Source organism: Tamandua tetradactyla, chromosome 4 (assembly GCF_023851605.1).
Source record: "Tamandua tetradactyla isolate mTamTet1 chromosome 4, mTamTet1.pri, whole genome shotgun sequence".
Classification (NCBI taxonomy): Eukaryota; Metazoa; Chordata; class Mammalia; order Pilosa; family Myrmecophagidae; genus Tamandua; species Tamandua tetradactyla.
In genome coordinates, this window is record NC_135330.1 from 55,888,246 (window position 1) to 55,908,063 (window position 19,818).

At 36.8% G+C, this 19,818-nt stretch overlaps 1 long non-coding RNA gene across 1 annotated transcript in view; it reads left to right on the forward strand.

The window, feature by feature from the left end:
- Positions 1-2,396: 2,396 nt before the first annotated feature.
- The window catches only part of LOC143678972 (uncharacterized), a 60,460-nt gene continuing 43,038 nt past the window's right edge, over positions 2,397-19,818 (forward strand). The window contains exon 1 of the long non-coding RNA XR_013173506.1: positions 2,397-2,451. This is a non-coding gene — a long non-coding RNA (uncharacterized LOC143678972). The remainder of the gene's footprint in view (positions 2,452-19,818) is intronic.

A 19,818-nucleotide genomic window follows, 5' to 3' on the forward strand; every position in this document is an offset into this window, starting at 1 on the left:
ATAAAATCCAAATAATAAAGAAATCTACGAAGTACAGTTTTAAAACACTACAATACCTGAATTATGCTCTTACTCTTGGCTTTATCTTATTTTGTCTATGATTTTATGAAAGCGTGTTGATTTAAATGCTCTATTGCTTTTCTTTTTCCACAGAGTATTATAAATTAAGTAACATGATCGTAAAGATTAAGTGACCAGTGGACAGAAAATAAATGTTACTTGTTGAAAGAAAAATATTACTTTTAAAACATTTTAAAATATGTCTAGTATGTGAAAAGTTATCTTTTAGAAAAGATCTTGGCCTTTCATTTCTTCAGAAAATTTAATTTTTTAAAATTTATAATTTCCTGTGCTTCCACAAAAGTTCTGTTTTGCAGTATTATTGGGAATAAGTACATTCTCTTTTTTTATTGAACAGTTTGTTTTTATTGCAATATCTTTAAAAAATGAGCTTTTAAAAAGAACTTTGGCATTGTCAAGAGAAGAAATTTTTAAAAAATGAATCAATTTACAATATTCTGAGACAGGAAATGACAGGTCACCTTCACCAAGATACAAGCCATGCTGTTCTGGTTGGGTCAGTGTGCAAATGTTGAGTGAGGAGAGAAATACAGTAAGAAAGCAATAGTTTAATACACTAATAAGTCACATGGCAGTCTAAATATTTAGGAGGAGATAGGTGGGGTTTATGACTGCTTTAAAAAGTGAGGTCATTTTAATATACTCATACTTTTAATATAGCATGTATGACTTTGTTTAGTAAAAATGTAGAGCAAAATCTGTTAAAAGAAAGGCTAACTACAAATTACCTGATTCTTTCATACCTCCCAGGCAAACCTTATTTGCATTTGTTATTTTAAAAGAATATATGTTAGATTAAAGGGAAACTCCCATGGGTTTTGCATTCATTCCCACCCCATGTTACAATGCAACATGAAATGTTTTATTATAAAGATGATCACAATAATATGCAAATTGAATTTGTTATAATTTTTGTTAATAATCTCTTATCATTCTGTTTCTTCTCACAAAGTCTAAAGAACATTTTTAATTCAGCTCAAAGCGTTTGGGTGACACTGAGAGATTTCAAAAGTATCAAGTTAAAGTGTGCAGCACAACTGAGTTCTCAAGTACAGAATTCTTCAGATTAAGCTTCAAGTGCCATTGATGCAATGTTAAATATTAATCTATAAAGTGAGTATATGTTGAATACTTCCCATATGTCAGGCATTCTTACGCTTGCTGTGGACATAGATGGGTAAAAGAAAGCCATGCCAGGCAGCTGTCATAAATCCTATATATAATACAAAACCTCTGGACTTTGCATTGAAACTCTGAGCTTGCCCCATCACAATTTCATTTATAGATTACCAATAAATGTATTCATCTAATTCAATTGAACTTCAGTTAGAAGTGCTGTTCCCCTTTGATTCTACACATGTTGTGGAATGGGGAGGACGTAGTTCGTGGTGGCTAAGCTCTCAGGTTCTGAAGCCAGACCATGAGGCCACGTTGCTTTCTATACTTGCAAACCGAGGCCCTCTCTGGGCCTCAGTTTACTCATCTATAAATTTGGTTATGATATATATAGTGGTATCTTCCTTGTAGGTTGTTATGAGGAATAAGTTAAGTAGCATTTATATGGTACTTAGGACAGATTGTGCCATCATAAACACTCAGTAAATATTAATTATTATTATGATTTAGGTCTAGAGAGCACTAACCGGTACTAGATTTTGATAGGTATGTCATGACACCAGGGCCCTTTAAAAAGTTACGTGTTTAGATTATCATCTTAAAAATTAGTAAATAAATGAAGGGAATTTTACTTTATTTTTCACATCCCAGAGTAATTTGGTCAAAGAAGGACAGTATGTCTCATTTAGTCTACACAATAATTTTTCACCAAATTAAAATGAGACATTTTATTTGAATCCAGCTTTAAAAGGAGGCTGTGGTAGGTTAAATTATGTATCCCCTGAACACGTGTTCTTGGTCTTGATCCATTCCTGTGGGTGTGAATTCATTGTAAAATAGGACCTTTTGAAGATACCTTTTTAAGTCAAAGTGTGGCCAATGAAATCAAGATCCATCTTAATTCTATTATTAGAGGCCTTATAGAGAAGCTGCAGGGAGAAAGCCACCATGGAGGAGTATTAGCTGGAAGACAATAGAACCTGAGAAACAGGGGAAGTCATCGCCATGTGCACTGCCATATGACAGAAAAGCCAAAGATCCAAGGATCACCAGTAGCCAGCCCCAAAATGCCACAGTCTTCAAGGAGAAAGCATTGCCCTGCTGACACCTCAATTTTGCTTCTCCTAGCCTCAATAATGTGAATCAATAAATCCCCATTGTTATGTAAACCCACTGTATGATATTTGTTTTGGGAGCTGGGAAACTAAGAGAGGCACAAACTGCAAATGGAGTTTCATGTATCCTACCTTTCAGGTAAGATTTTGAAAAAGCCTTCCCTTTAAGGAACTCTTTCTCAGCGTACTCTTGTATCATTCCTCAAAGATAGAAATGTATTGCTTTCTAGTAATCAAATGATGGAAATTGGCTTTTGGTCCATTTTGGAAAGAAATTTGAATAGTGTGGTATGAGAAATATCTTGGAGAGTTTTATATTCCCCCTTTTAAATGAGAGGTTATTATTCTATTATGGGTATTGTTGAAAAATTCTGTATTCTTTATGTACTACTTCCACCACGAATGATTATAGGCTGCAGTAATGTCTCTACTTAGCTATGGGACCATAAATATAATTATTTTAGGATTGAAAACAACTATAGTTTTTCTCTAGACCCACCCTATCATTTCACAGTTGAAGAAACAGATTCAGTGAGAACCAAAGGTACTCAGTGAGTCGGCAGCAGAAGAGGGCTAGAATCGGTGCCTCAGCCTCTCCCAACAGCCCTTCCTACCACCTGTAAGTTTCCCCAGAAGCACCATACCTTTAGAGTATTTTATAGTAATTGCATTTGAGTTTGTTTTCTCTAAATACAATAGCTTTGAAGAATTATAATGAAGGTGAAGATGGTGGTAATCTGGATTAATATTGATATTCAACTTCATGTACATCCTGCTAGAAATAATCTTCCTTCTCCCCTCACCCCTGAAAACCCATCACATTTTTCTCTTTCACTTAAAAGTTAAAGCAGAAAACAAATAAATATCCCAGACATAAATATACTGACATAAGCACTGTTTCATGTGTGGTTTTTACATTACTTCAGGCTTTTTTAAAAGTAAGACTAGTAATTAAAATTATCTGAACCACATAACAAGCATTTCTTCTCTTTACTCCCCTCAGACACTTGACAATTGGGTCTACTTTAAATATTACTACAAATAATTAATGTAAATATATTTTCTTTATATAAGTACACTATCTCCTGGAATATCTTTAATACAATTTGTTTTATCTTTCTAGCTGTTTTAGTCAGCTATATGCTAAAGTAAACACACAAAAACAGATTAGATTAAGAAGGGGGTTTATTGCCTCATGGTTTTGAAGCTGGAAATGTGGAAGAAACAAGAACAATTAATATAAAACATTCAGTTGACTTAGTTGTAAAGATGGATGATATATAGATAGATATAGAAAGAATGAGAGTGAAAGTGAAGGAGGGATAGAAAACAGAGGTGGTGTCAAGATTGAATCCAAAATCAAGTCATCAGCAAGGTGATGCTTTCTTCCAGGAGTCTCTATCATACTGGGGCTGGCTGCTGGTGATCCTTGATCCTTGGCTTCTCTGTCTCATGACAATGTCCATGGTGGTGTCTCTTCCTATGTCTTCTGGGTTCTGTTAACTTCTAGCCTCTGACTTTTCCAGTGGCTTCTCTCGCCATCTGACTTTCACTCTGCATATTTTTTAAAAACCTGCAATCTGTATTAAAATCCAACCTGATTTAGTTGGGCCACACCTTAACTCAAGTGACATCTTGAAGAAATCCAACTTATAATGGGTCCACACCAACAAAAACGAGGACCAAGACCAATAACATGTCCAAACTCAGATACACGAATCAATCTCGACACCACCTCTGTTTTCTTTCCCTCCTTCACTTTCACTCTCATTTTTTCTATATTTATCTATTTATCATCCATCTTTACAACTAAGTCAGTTGAATGTTTTATATTAATTGCTTTTGTTTCTTCCACATTTCTTATATTTCAAGTGCCCTCTCCAGTCAGAAACAAAGGTCAATAGTTTTAACATGTCGTACATAAAAGCAATTAACTGAATGGGGGGAGATGATTTCCATTCAGCCAGATTTAAGTGGAAAGAGTGATTTGATAGTGCCTCTCTGTTATGATCCTCCACACTGCTTTATGTTAGCTTTCTGTGCAGGTAAAAAATAATTACAATCATATTAAGCAATTACTTGTGAGAATTAAGAGAAATTATTACTGTAGATTAGGACTGTCCTAGTTTGCTAGCTGCTGGAATGCGATATACCAGGAACGGAATGGCCTTTCTAAAAGAGGAATTTTCTTGATTTTTTTATTAGGTCAAATTGCTATTTATTTTACTTTTCCTTTTGTTAATTTGTGTTTCAGTCAGACTTTTCCATACTGTTAACAACGTTTCGGCTTTTGTCCACCCTTCTGATTAGATATATACAGCTCTAATCTGATAAGAGCACCAGCTATTTTCCTGAAAGACTTGCACTATTTCACCCAGTATAACACTTCAATATCTCAGATTTTCCCACATCCTTTGCAATCAATCAAACAAAAAAAATAACGAAAACTTTTTAGAAGGGTAAAACTGTCTCTTTTTATTTCTTGCAATATGTCATTTCTAGTTCAAGTTTTCCTATTTAACATTGAATCACTCATTATTAGATTGTCTATCTTCAGTAAAATAGAAGGGTAGAGATTGATAAAAGATAGATGACTAGGTAGGTAGTGGCTTGAAACTGTTTATACTCTAGAAAGCATGCTTTTAAAAGGATGCTTTTTAGTAAATCTATTCCTGTGAGGGTGGACCCACTGTAAGCAGGTTCTTCTGATGAGGCTACTTCTGTTCAGGTGTGATCCGTCTTGTTCAGTTTGGGGCATAAAACTATTAGTAGAGTCCTTAATAAGAAAGTGAAATTCAGACAAAGAGAGAGAAAGCCATAGAAGCATGAAGCTAAAATAAAAAAAACCCAGAAGAGAAGGGAGAAACCAGTAGTGCTGCCATGTGCCTTGCCACCTGGCAGAAGAACCCAGGATCACTGCAGTTGATCTTCAGGAAGAAAGCTTTGCCTTGATGATGCCTTGATTTGGACATTTTATTTGACTCTAACTGTAAGGGAATAAATTCCTATTCCTCAAGCTGAACAATTTCATGGTATATTGCTTTCAGCAGACTAGCAAGCTAAAGCAGATAGATGGATAGATGGGTGAACGAATAGATGGGATAGGTTCATAGATTGCCTCCTTCCTCCTCATGTACCTTTCTCTTATCTTCTATTTTGATTGAATAGAGTTTTTTTCTCAAGTGTTTAACCCATGCAGGGTGCCCATGTTTTCTAAATAATTGCATATCTTTAAGTAAGTGTATGTGTTTGTATATATTTTTAAATTTTCACCTTGACATATAAATGACATCTTGTCTAACTATCGGATACTTGAATTAAGGCCCATTTTCCCTGTTGCTAATTTCAACTATTACTAACAATAATCCAAATCCAAGCATATTTTTCTTTTGTAGCTGTGTTGGTTAATCACAGTGTCAGTTTGGCTAAGTTATGGTGTCCAGTTGTTTGGTCTACCAAAAAATGTCCTAATTGTTACTGTGAGGATGTTTTATACATGGACTTACAACATTACATCTACATATGATTGTATCTACAAACAACAAGTAAAATTGCCCTCAGTAATGTGGGATCTCCTCATGAAGTCAGTTGGAAATCACGATGTGAAAACTAAAAATTTTAGAAGTCAGAAAGCAGAGGCTCTGCCTTTTCTTCAGCCAGCCAACTTCTTCTGGGAAATATGTCACCTTTCTCGGAGTTTCCAGATTGTGGCTTGCCCTACACAATTTGGACTTGCTAATCTTCACATTTGTATGAGGCACTCCTTAGAACGTGTGTGTGTGTGTGTGTGTGTGTGTGTGTGTGTGTGTGTGCTTATACCTCCGTCCTATTTGTTGTATTTCTCTGGAGAACCCTGACTAATGCAGAAAGTTACTTTTATTTTTGCTCGGAGGTTCATATATTCTTTAAGCCTTTGACTTCAGGAATTTTACCAAGATATACTTAAGTGTTTCTCTTTTCATCAATTTGGTTTAGAACTCTGTAAGCTCTTTCATTCTACAGACTTTATTCTTTCTTCATATCAGAGAAATTGTCTTATATGATTTATTTAAATATCACCTCTCTTTCTGTTCTTTTTCTCCTTCTGGAAAATCTATCAGTTATAAATTATATCTTCTGGATCTATCCTTCAATTCTTTTATGTTTTCCTTCATGATCACCATTTCTTTATATTTTAGCTCTGTTATCTGAAATGCTACTTGTATCTTGATGTCATCAGCCACTTATTGTCATTTCTACAGTGGCTGGGCTCTTTCTCAATTCAGCTGATAAATTGCCAACTGTGAAATAGCAAGTTTTGTTTTATTTTGCATTTGTTATTTTTTAGCACAAGAAAGCCTTTGAGTCTAAGTACACTTAATATTATTTCATGATTTCAGATTTTCATCTGTTTTGACAAGTAGTCCTAATGCACAGCAAGTATGTTCTGACTACTTTGCCTGATTATCCTCTCTTGAGCTGCAAGGAAATCTTAAACTAAGTCAGATTAACTCTAAAGTAGAAAAATCACAGCCCAGAAGCATAGGTTGCTTGTTTCTTGTCAAAACACCTGGAGGAATTCTCTTCATGCTCTAGTTTTCCTGAGCTCTTCCTGCTTCCTATACATCAAAAGGACTCATTTATCTCCTTTTCTGTCTTCTGGGGTTCAAGGGCACCTTTTATAGTCACTGAGAATGATGTCAACTTTCTTCCTACTGGACCACAAATCTCTGAAAGCCAACTTTTTCTAGGACCACTTTATTTATGCTCTCTGCCCCCTGGCAATATTCCTTTTTCTTCAGTAGCTTACTCTGCCACTGTTCTTTCTGCAGGGATCCTAACAGATGCAGATGATCTGATCCCATGTATACCCCATTTCCATGTTTCTAAAGGCTCTTTAGAGTCCAATAGATTGCAAATGGGAGTGGACAGAAAAAACGAATGTAGCCAAGACACCAGAATTCTACTCAAGGTATTTCTTTTCTATAACACTCCTATAGTAAGCTGAACACTTACGACATTCACTAACTCACCAACATTTGTCTATATTCTATGGTACCAGAAAACTATGCCACTGATTTTTTTCCCTGCAACCAACATGTATGTTCAGGGAAAGCAGAGGACTAAAGCATATATTTCTTTAACTATACATGGAATTTAGTAAACAATAGTTCATGAGGCAACAGGTGATGGCACTGCTTTAAAGGCATTTATCTTGTATGTAGAGATTTATATTGACACTACTGAACTGGAGATGCCTGACTTCTATGCTAACTGAAGTGAAAGCATTTGGAACATAATGCAGAACAATAAGAATATGATAATATAGTGTAATGACCCCTGGACAAAGAGAAGTTAGATTATACCAGAGTTTCTGAACATTCATAATCTATTGTTTCCTCAAATAAATTAAAAAATTCATACTTGGCTTCTGGGAAGATGGCCGACTAGAGCAGCTTGAGATTAACCCTGCTTCATGGAAAAGTTAGAAAAGGGACAAGAGGGCAACTGAGGCAGCAATTCTGGAGTACGGATGACCTGAGAAAGCCTTCCGCATCACATGTGGCAGCCCTGGTTCAGAGGTCAAGGAAATGAGAAGCAGAAAGCTAGAGCCTGGCATGGAGGCGCTGATCGGCAGAGCCTGTGGGAGTGCACAGATGGGTACATGAGACTAGGAAGTAAGCCAGGCCACGTTCCTTGGGCATGCTACCCTCGCTGGCACAGTCCCGTGACCAGTGACTCACCCATACCCCATGTACATGAACAACGTCACCCACCCCCATTCCCCACGCTCCAGGCACCCCCACCCCACCAGCCTCCAAGTGCACGTACCTGTCCCACAATACCCCACCCTAAGTGCAGCCCAACCCACCTCTCCTGCACCCCTCCCGAGCACTACCTCCCCCTCCCTACTCTCTGCAAGCTGTTACCAGGGCATAAAGGTTGCAGGAACTGACCTCCATACCCAAGCGACTCCCAACTCCCCACCCTCCTGCCCCCCCACCCCACCTATAGTGTCACACAGCCCCACCTTGCCCTCCCCTGAGATCAGCACGTCCATTTACAGCATTCCCAGACCCATGCATGCACGTGGCCCCCAATCACATCATTCAGCTCTGGGAACTGCATATTACAGTAGTCTTAGAACCATGCATTCACACAGCCCTCAGCCTCTGAGAAAAGTGCCAAACAGCACGGTTGGGTTATATCTGCTCCCAATCGATGAAGGTGTAACACTGACCTGCTGCCACAGCTCTACGCATGTGGCCCTGCACCTTACACCAGTGCACACCAGGGTTAAACTCCCCAGATGAGTGCACCCACACAACTTCATCCTCCCTGGCCCTGAAGCAAATCATGGTACTGAGTGCTCCACCCCATGTCCTGCTCCCTACTGTACAATGATCTCACAAACACAAGGCCTTAGACTACTGAAAAAAATCAACTCCCAAGGTAAATCAATCAAGATATCTGCATGCGATGAAGACAGCAGAAGATCACTAAGCATATCACAATGCAGACAGATATAGCCCTGCCTAATGATCAAATTAAAACACCTGAGGAGACACAGACATTGAAACAACTAATCAAAGATGTTCATACAACTCTGCTTAATAAAATAAGCAGGACAGCAAAAGACGTAAAGGAGATCAAGAAGACAATAGAAAAGCACAAAGAGAAATTTAAAAGAATATATAGAAAAATGGAGGAAATTGCAGAGATTAAAGACTCTGTTGACCAAATAAAAAAATACTAGAGCACACAGCACCAGATTTGAAGAGACAGAAGAAAGAATAAGTGATATAGAGTACAGGATAATTGACTTCAAAGACTCAAAACAGCAAAGGGCAAAAAAGATGGAAAAAATACAATGGGAACTCAGAGAAACAATAGTCAAAACAAAGCACACAAATATAAGAATCATTGGTGTTGCAGAAGGAGAAGAGAGGAGTAAAGAGCTAGGAAGAGTAGTTGAGGATATAATGGAGGAAAACTTCCCAACCCTCAAAAATGACATAAATATACAAGTCAAAGAAGGCCAAAGAACTCCAAACAGAATAAAATCCAAATAGGCCCTCCCCAAGGCACATACTAATCAGTCTGTCAAATGCTAAAGAGAAGCAGAATATCCTGAAAGCAGCAAGAGAAAAACAACCTACTACATACATACACGGGAAATCAAATAAGACTGAGTTCAGAGTACTCAACTAGCACCCTGGAGGCAAGAAGGCAGTGGTATGATATATCCAAAATCCTGAAAGAGAAAGACTTCCAGCCAAGAATTCTGTACCCAGCCAAATTGTCCTTTAAAATTGAGGGAGAGATTAAAGTTTTCATGAACAAAGAAGTCCTGAAAGAATTTGTTAACAAGAGACCAGCCCTACAAGAAATACTAAAAGGAGCTCTGCCAGCTGAAAATTAAAAAAGAGACCTAGAGAACATTATGCTGAGTGAGTCTAGCCAAAAACTAAAAGACAAATACTGTATGGTCCCAATGATGTGAATCGACATTCGAGAATAAACTTGGAATATGTCATTGGTAACAGAGTCCAGCAGGAGTTAGAAACAGGGTAAGATAATGGGTAATTGGAGCTGAAGGGATACAGACTGTGCAACAGGACTAGATACAAAAACTCAAAAATGGACAGCACAATAATACCTAATTGTAAAGTAATCATCTTAAAACACTGAATGAAGCTGCATCCGAGCTATAGGTTTTTGTTTTGTTTTGTTTTGTTTTTACTACTATTACTTTTATTTTTTTCTCTATATTAACATTCTATATTTTTTTCGGTTGTGTTGCTAGTTCTTCTAAACTGATGCAAATGTACTAAGAAACGATGATCATGCATCTATGTGATGATGTTAAGAATTACTGATTGCATATGTAGAATGGTATGAGTTCTAAATGTTGGGTTAATTTCTTTTTTTCCGTTAATTAATAAAAAAAAAAAAAGATAGGAGAGGGATGTCTGGAGGAGAGCACAGAATTGAAGAGTACCACTAAGGGTAGTTTAAATAATACAAAGAATAAGAAATAAAAGATATATAGATCTGACAAATGAAAAAGATAAGATGGTGGAATAAAGAAATGGCTTTTCAGTAATAATTTTGAATGCTAACACATTAAATGTACCAATTAAAAGACATAGATTTGCAGACTGCACCTCAAAAGGCTTTGTCAGAGGGGTGAAGAGGCAGCCAACTCAATGGGAGAAAGTATTTGGAGAGCACGTATCAGACAAAGGTTTAATTTCCTGTATATACAAAGAAGTCATACAACTCAATAGCAAAAGAACAAAAATCCAATTATAAAATGAGCTAAGGATATGAATTGGCATTTTTCTGAAGAGCAAATACAAATGGCTCAAAAGCACATGAAGAGATTCTCATTTTCACTGGCTATAAGGGAAATGCAGATCAAGACTACAATGAGATACCACCTCACACCTATAAGAATGGCTGCTATTAAACAATCAGGAAACTATAAATGTTGGAGAGGATGTGGAGAAACTGGGACACTTATGCATTGTTGGTGGGAATGTGCAATAGTGCAGCCACAATGGCAGACTGTTTGGCGGTTCCTTAAGAAAATAAATATCGACTTGCCCTATCACCCAGCAATAGCACTGCTTGGTATATACCCAGAAGAGCTGAAAGCAATGACACAAACAGACATTTGCACACCGATGTTCATAGCAGCATTATTCACAACCACCAAAAGATGGAAACAAACCAAATGCCCATCAACAGACCAGTGGATCAACAAAATGTGGTATATACATACAATAGAATATTATGCAGCACTAAGACAAAATGATGTCCTGAAGCACATGACAAGATGGATAAGCCTTGAGGATATAATGCTGAGCAAAATTAGCCAGACACAAGAGGACAGATACTGTATGATTCCACTTTTATGACCAGCATAAATGTATAACCAGAGATTTATAATACAGAATATAGGGGACTTAGAAATACATAGACACTAGAGATGGGTGAACCGTTAGCTAATGAGGTTGAACTCCAATGTAAGGTAATAGATAGGCGTGAAGGTGATTCTCTAGTGGGTCTAGAAGTAATATTAGTATATTGAAGAGGAACAAGATTGAAATGGGTTGTATAGACCTACATGTCTCACTGATTCACACTAGAAATATGAATGAATTCTCATAAGAATTACTTCAAAGATATGATTCTTGCATAAAGAGTGTTTAAGTCCAGGGTTACAGGGGGAAAACTGCTATTGCATGCTATGAGTTATGTTCAAAAAGAAATCATCAGCACTACCACAGCAACAGCAGAGGTAATGGGGTGAGGGACAAGACTTAAGAGAAGGTTAAGATTTCATATTTGGCAAGAGTGTGTTTCTTGGTTTTCTGTCTCTTGGAAACAATGGAATTACCTAAAATTGAGAATGTTGATGGTCTGTGGACTTCAGGGCTTCTACATGATGCCCGATGAATGCAGATGGCTGAAGGATGCACTGATGGAGAAAGAGATGGGCGAACGAGGGTGTGTACTTATGAACAAAGGTTGCGCTGTTACAAAAAGGAACAAAGTCATAAGGCATGCAATGATGTGAATGAATATGTGCGACATTCGGTGAGACAAAAATAAGCCAGAAACAAAAAAAGAACAATGGTATGGTCACCTTTAGAAAATGCTTATAAGAAAACATGGGCCTACATTGTAAGCTTTTAGAGCAGACACATTAAGTCTGGAACAGTGATTATTATTTCTGGATTTTGACGGCCTGTTTTATATATATAATCTGATATTTAGAGATAAGAACAAAGATGAACAGGTTGGAGTTAAAGTAATTCAGAAGATAGGTATAAGGAAGACAGTGTCTATATTTTATACCACACATACTCTTTGAGAACAATGGAAGAAAGGTTCATTTGATATGGAACTGAACTTTTCTGTAGTGCATAATCTAATTCAGCCTATCTGTATAGCTCATTTGAATAACTGAAACACAGGACGCACAGAATGAGAAAGAGGTCCTTTAATCCTGTATAGATTATTGTAATGCCTCAGAAAAACCTAGAGTATATTAACCAGATAATCAAAAAGTACTGGTAAAGTCCCCTGAGGTAGGGGAGAAAGACTATGGAACTATTAAACCTTACCATCAGGGAATCCCCTGATACTGTGTCAAACTTTAGGGACACCCAAATCAATGGGCCATGCCCTCAATCATGAGCTTTACTCTTGTGAAGCTTATGTAGGTAGCATAAAAGCCTAGACCTACTATAAGCATACCTAAGAGTTACTTCTGGAGGACCTCTGTTGTTGCTCAGATGTGGCCTCAGTTTCTCTAACCCAACTCTGCAAGTGAAATCATTGCCCTCCTCCCATGTGGTACATGACTTCCAGAGGTGAAGGTCTCCCTGGTGATGCGAGAGAGGACTCCTGGGGATGAATCCAGACCTGGTACCATGGGATCAACAATTACATCCTGACCAAATGGGGAAAAGAAGTGTAATTAATAAATATCAGTGGCAAAGAAAGTTCAAATAGAGTCGAGAGGCTACCCCCGGAGGTTGTTCTTTCGCAAGCTTCAGACAAACTTTGCTACCTATCATAACCTGCCAACCCCCAACCAGGACCATTCCAGCCAATCCTAAAAAACACCTAGGGAAATGTATAAGATGCCACAAGGGTTCCAGGCACTAGAGTAATTTGCCAGAAACCTACAATCTCCAGATGGGCCCCTGGTCCAGATAAATCTTGAAAACTAGCCCTGCCTCTCCAGAACATCAGATAGTTCCTTCTCCCTACCCCATATTAGTGACAGACCCTTCCAAAATATAAAAATTTAGAATTGCCATAGTCCAAACAACTCCAATGAGAGGTATGGAAAGATGGTGATGGTGGAATTGTATATAGAAGACAGGATTTAACAAATGAATATGAAAACTGAATCATTATCTCTTTTAGTCTCCAGTATTTTAGAGCAGATAGAAGTAAAAATCTAAAATTGTGAAATTGCAACCCATGTCAAAGTCTGAAATATGTTCTACAACTACTTGTGGTGCTATGCTTGGAAATTTATAGCTTTTCTGTATATATGTTATTGTTCACAAAAAGAGAAGGAAAAAAGTCGATTGTGATCATAGAAAAGTAAAAAAAAAAAAAAGCAAGTATAACAGAGAAGACAGGATTTAACAAATGGGTATGACTGCTGAATCATTATATTGATATTTCTGTTGGTCTCCAGTGTCTTGGAGCAGCTAGAATTAAAAAAACGAAAACTTGTAGAATTGTAACCCATACCAAACTTTAAAATCTGTTCTATAGCTGCTTGTTAAAATGTACTTGGAAATTTATTGGTTTTTTTCTATATATTTGTTATATTTCACAAAAAAAAAATGATAAAGAAATTCTATACTTATCTGCCCAAAACATTTCAACATATCAACCATTAGAATTTGTCCACACATTTTTTTCTTGAGCTTTTGTTGAGCTGTACTTGTCCAAAATATTTAAAATTTTAACATAGAATGTAAGAATATATTTTTCGATTTCTATTCCTTTCTTCTACCCATCAACTGGATGAAGAATCAGTGATATATGCCCTAATAATTTACTTAATCTTGTTAGTAACTTGCTCTGTCATTAGTGAATGCAGAGATATTGTGACCAAATCTACAATCTCTATCCCTCTAAAATTAGAGCACCTAAATACATCATGCATTCAAATTATTATAGCATTGGAAAACATCTTAATAGCACTGATGAGATTTCAAATATAATACTTGTGCAGTTTTGTACCCATCCCTGTTGTTTTGATTTGTAATTTAAAATGTAACTTTGAAGCAGAATCTTTGTGAAGTGAGGAGGTGTTGGTGGAAATGAGTTTTAAGACACAGAAAACTCAAAGGAAATCAATATTGTCTCTGGCTGTCAGATAAATGAGGTGACAAAGTACCTTAATTCAATGTTAGGCTGCAAGGATAGAGACAAAATATTTGTCGGGAGATGATGGCAGGCCTCATATTTAAAGATGCATATCCGTAGGTTTTTCAGCCTAAATGGCAGGAACACTCAAATTCAAGTCAAATGAGAACTGCTTGAAAGAACAGGCGTGGTTTCGCCAATTAACTCAAACACTTAGGAGGGGATCTATAAGACAGAAGTGAGGTCATGTTTGCTGAATGACTTCAGAAGGCAAAATCAGCATCAGTAAGCTTAACAAAAAAGGTGTGGGGGACAGATTTCAGTTCTCTTTAATAAAACATTAGAAAAAAATAAAAAACAGTAAAATAAATGCCAAAATTGAATGGGTTTTCCACAGAAAGGAACTGAGTTTCTTGCCACTCAAAGTGCTCTATTGGCTATGGATTGATGAGAAATATCATCCCAGTGTGGTTTGAGGGTTTGATGAAGAAGGACTTAAATACAAAAAGTGTTCTGGAGTCCAAGTAATTTAATTTTCCTTCCAATCTGAAAATGTTATAATTCTCTCAGTACGTACTTTTAAATATTTTCAATCTTTGTCAAATATTTATAATTTCGAGTAGATTAAATCTTACAAATTGTTGCTATTTCACTATTCTCATCTACAAAAATGATAATTTCACTTGTTTTACCCTAATATCACTTCAGAACAAACAGGACAAGAACTTACATAACTAATTTTCTTGTTGATATTATATTTACCCAAGATTCTACCATTTTTCTAACAGCAATGAATTCTTCCCTCTCCTGTAAAGAAGAGAACATGGGGCTCTTTCCTTTTCTCCATTCTTTCCTCATTCTTGCCTGATCCTCCCTGCTTCTTCCTTACTCCATTAACATCCTGCATCATGATATGAAGCTCACATTTCACAGTGAAATGATCCCAAATAATATTTAAAAAGAGAAAGACCTAAAATGTAGAACTAATATTCTGTGGGTCAATGTTCTTTCTTCTCTTTATTTATTTAGCTTCACAAATTCCCTAAAGAAATTTTTTTGGGGGGTGCATGGTCCTGGAATTAAACCTGGGTCTCCCGAATAGAAGGCATGCATTCTTCCACTGAACCACCTGTGCACCCCCTAAAGAAACTTTGAAAGAAAAAGAATAATTCTGTATGGAAATCACCATCTTGAACCAGAATGCAGCATCCCTTGGCAAATGTGATCAGAAAAGCGATAATATTGAAATTTTTAATCCGCAAAAAGCCTAGTCAGAAGGGAAGTGTTCTAGTTTGCTAGCTGCCATAATGCAACACACCAGAGACAGTTTGGCTTTTAATAAAAGGGGATTTATTTTGTTAGTTCTTCAGAGGAAAGGCAGCTAACTTTCATCTGAGGGTCTTTCTTACGTGGGAAGGCTCAGAGTAATCTCTGCTGGCCTTCTCCCCAGGCCTCTGGGTTCCAACAACTTTCCCCCGGGGTGATTCCTTTTTGCATCTCCAAAGACCTGGGCTGAGCCGCGAGTGCTGAGATGAGGTATATTGCACTGCTTGGGCTGTGCCACATTGCCTCTCTCATTTAAGCACCAGCCAATTAAGTCAAATGTCATTCATTGCAGCAGGCACGCCTCCTAGCGAACTGCAGATGCAATTAACAACAGATGAGGTTCATGTACCATTGGCTCATGTCCTCAGCAGCAAAACTAGGTGCCTTCACCTGGCCAAGCTGACAACTGAATCTAACTACCACAGCAAGTAATAGAGCAATCAAAGTGGTATGCTATAGTCAAGTCACAATGCTATCTGAGGGCCACAAGTCAAGAAGCTTTCGGTAGGGATCTGATATTCGGTGGTGTCTGTACACTACAAATAGTTCTAAGGATCATAGAATTCAAATCCAGCTCCTGCTCCAAGGAGATGAAAAGAATCATTTAGTATGTTTTAGGGAAGAATTTCTGGTCATGGCTCATAAATTTGGAATAGATCTCATTCATGTATATTATATAATGGATCATCTGCTTAAGGTAAATATGGCACAGAAAACATTGACTACTGGATAACATGTGCCATATTTAAATGCTATATATATTGTTCATATACATATATATATATATATGTATATGTATATATATATATATATGTATATGAACAATTCCTAGGAGGTGTTTAAGGGACATTTTCAATAGAAAATAAAGGAAACAATTCCCATTCAATTCAGAAAATTATGGGTAGCTATGGACAGGTTCCTGTACGAAGGGACTTGGGAGATAAAGGTTGGAGTAAGACAAAATCTCTGTCCTCAAAGACTTGAAATCTGTAGATGAACTCTGAAGAAATACTCCATAAAATAACTGCAACAGTAGGAGCGCCAATCAGATAGGTGGTGGTGTAGCCGTAGGTGGCGGTTCCGTCTTGCCATCAGGCAGACAGGGTGCTGCCGTGTAGTGTAGGACACCATCTCATGGGCAGGCACCCACTCTCATACCTCATTCATTATAAGGTAATGTTATGTGGGCTCCCTTGTTGGAGGGTCAAAGAATCCACAAGCCCTTAAATAGTGATGCTGGCTGACGCCCTGCAGGCAGGTGAAGGGAACCAATGCTCAGTGTCTTAATTTGCCAGGACTGCTATAACACCTTCTCTAAACTGCTTGACTTAGGGGTTCACAGTCTGAAGGCTAGAAATTCAAAATCAAGCCATCAGCAGACCATGGCTTATCCACTACCTGCAGCGTTCTAATGGCGGATTTCTGGCAATTTCTGCTTCCATCACGTGGTTAACTATTTCTTTCTGTCTCCCTCTGTGGTTTGTTCTTTCATGTCCAAATTTCCTTTGAGAAAATGTCTTTTTTTAAGGCTACCTACTAAAATCATGTAGGAATAAAATATTACTTATTAATAAAATAATTCATGTTTTAAAGCAAAATCCTTTCACAGATTTAAAGCAAGGCCATGACTGCAATGATATGCAGTGATGTTTAAAATAAAGCGGGAATTTTACGTTTTTTCTCTCAAAATGCTCTTTTTTTACAGCGACAGTCATTTTGGATCTTTTAAGAAAATATGAGTTGAAAATATTTTATCAATCGAAACATTGAAAGACTATCTGAGTTGATCCTATAGACAGCACTGACCCTTCTTTACCTAAGGTGGAAATTGGAAATATGATTATAAATCATGCAGAAAGCCAAAAATCTCTGCATTGTTAAAATTGAAATAAAAAAACGGGATGACTAACAGTGATTTTGAACTCCCCAAGTCCATGGAGATATTTTTGCAAGCTCTTCTCCATTTGGAGCAAAACAAATGGTCAGTTATTTCTCTCCTAAACTTAGACTGTTAATTTAGTTCATAAAGGCAATAGTTTCCTGTTACAATTACTTTCTGGTCTGGCAAAGCACCTTTCCCTTGGGGCAATGGAAACATCAAACTAAACTGAAGGAAATGTGTGGGTAACAATGCCTGGTTAATACTTCATAGTATCATTATTTTGTTTTATATTTAATATTTAGTGCTTATTGGATTATTAAAGAAAACCAGGTGCCCAGGTGTAGAGAGAAGCAGGACTTGGTATTTTTTAACTCATGTAACACTAGAGCCATTAGCAGTGCCTGACATACAGCATGGGTTCAATAAATAAGCATTGAATGATTGGAAGAAAGTCCGTATTGTATCTAGATTGACAGATTCCTTAGGTGCTTCATAGTGGATTTGAAAAATAAGCAGATTAATGAAAGTTCCATCTTAAAGAGAGATTAAGGCATTGGCTTTTTCAAAGTAAGAAGAGGTCTATTTTTAGATTGCATCTTTGAAATATTATTTATCTCAAATTGGTCACTTTATGGTTGTACTCTTTGACAATATTGAAACTGTCACCACAGTATTAAATAATAGAGATACGATTTCTGTGGACCGTGTTCCCTAGCATTCTGGTTCATAGTGAATGGGTCCAGATATATTGATTCCTTTGGAGCTGTGGATGACAGGCACCTCTTGATAATGATATCTATCTGATGGCAGGCTCTTCCTTTCACCCGATTTGTCACCAAAAGACAAATGAAAGAAGGGGTTGTGTCTATTGTGGAAACACTGAATTGTATTTAAGTTCGCTGATGTCTTTGAGCTTAAGTTTTTCGTAAAATGTTAAATTTTTTAGTATGTCAAAAATGAATAAAGCATATGGAATTGCCAAGTAAGAAATACAGCATCTATATTCACTGCCACATAGATATCATTCAATACTAGTTGTTGTCATCTCATATACAAAAAGGCTGACTTTAGGCAAGGCTGTGTATATTGCTGCTATGCTAGGTAACCACTGCATATCATATCCACTTAAGCAGCAAATAATGCCTCCCCATTTAAAAATATTAATTAGGCAACAAACTTATCAGCTTTTAAAGATGTATTCTAGAACCTGAAAATAAAGCTTTGCTATAAGTATAGGTAAGGAATTGACTTCAGATTCTTTTAGGACATTTCTTCTAATATAATAGCTGTAACAAATGGGTTATAAATTAGAAAAGTAAGTCCTAGGATAGAGTTTTATTTTATACCATTTATAACTGGAATTTTTTTCAGTCTGCCCTGTTCTTCTCCACTCTGATTTGGGCAGTATATAAGCCTTCAGGAAATATGACCTAGGGTGTAAAATGACAAGTAGCTTGGACCAAAGGCAGTTCTAAATGTGCAATTCCATGTTGGTGTGAGATTAATACAGATTGTGGAAAGATTTATGCTCATCACTTATTCCTTTTATCAGATTTCAATAGACTACTTCTGCATCAAATTGTCCATTTCTCTTATAAATGTGCTAGATTGAGAAAACTGGGCAGCAATTTGTTATGAAAGCTGGAAGGCTATATGTGAAGGATATCAAATGAAAGCTATAATTTGGGTTTTCATTTTTGAAGATGGAATTGGTAATACTAGAAGTTCATTCTGAGAGAATAGTATCTAAATATTTAATTAAGGAGATAATTTGTAAAGGAAAAGGAAAGTGATTCTTTCCACTTTCCTGTATTCTGCTAAGGCTATAATAGTGAGAGAGGTAATATTTGCCCACCCAATGCTTGGGCAGAGTGCTAAAAAATTGTTTTTAGATCACAAAGGATTATTATTATTAATTTGGAAAGTTTCCTTAACCACATCATTCCCAAGCTTTTACTTTTTAATTGCTACCCAGAGTAGTAAGAATGACAGTTTAAAAAAAGAAAAAGAAAATGGCTTATAATTCATTCTAAAAGATTTGCCTCCAGTAGATATAAGCATAGAGGACTGATTTTAAATAATAACACTTCTCCCCTTGTTACAGGAATAAATTAAATTCTCCTTACAATTTTCCAAAGGCTGCCATTTGCCATTGTCCATTTTTGATGATGAGTTTGACCAGGTATTTTTTTTCTCTTTTACTCAAACTGCTTTCCCCAGTGAAACAACCCATAAGAAATAATCTTCTTTATCTAAATTTCCTATGCCAGGACCACTGACAATCCTGGCATACGAAACTACTAAAATCATTAAGTCAGATAATGGTTATTTATGTAAAGTTCATTAGGTTGTTAAATTGGTTCCAGATTTCTAAATAATCTGCATGCACATTAGCAGAAGAGACAGTAATTA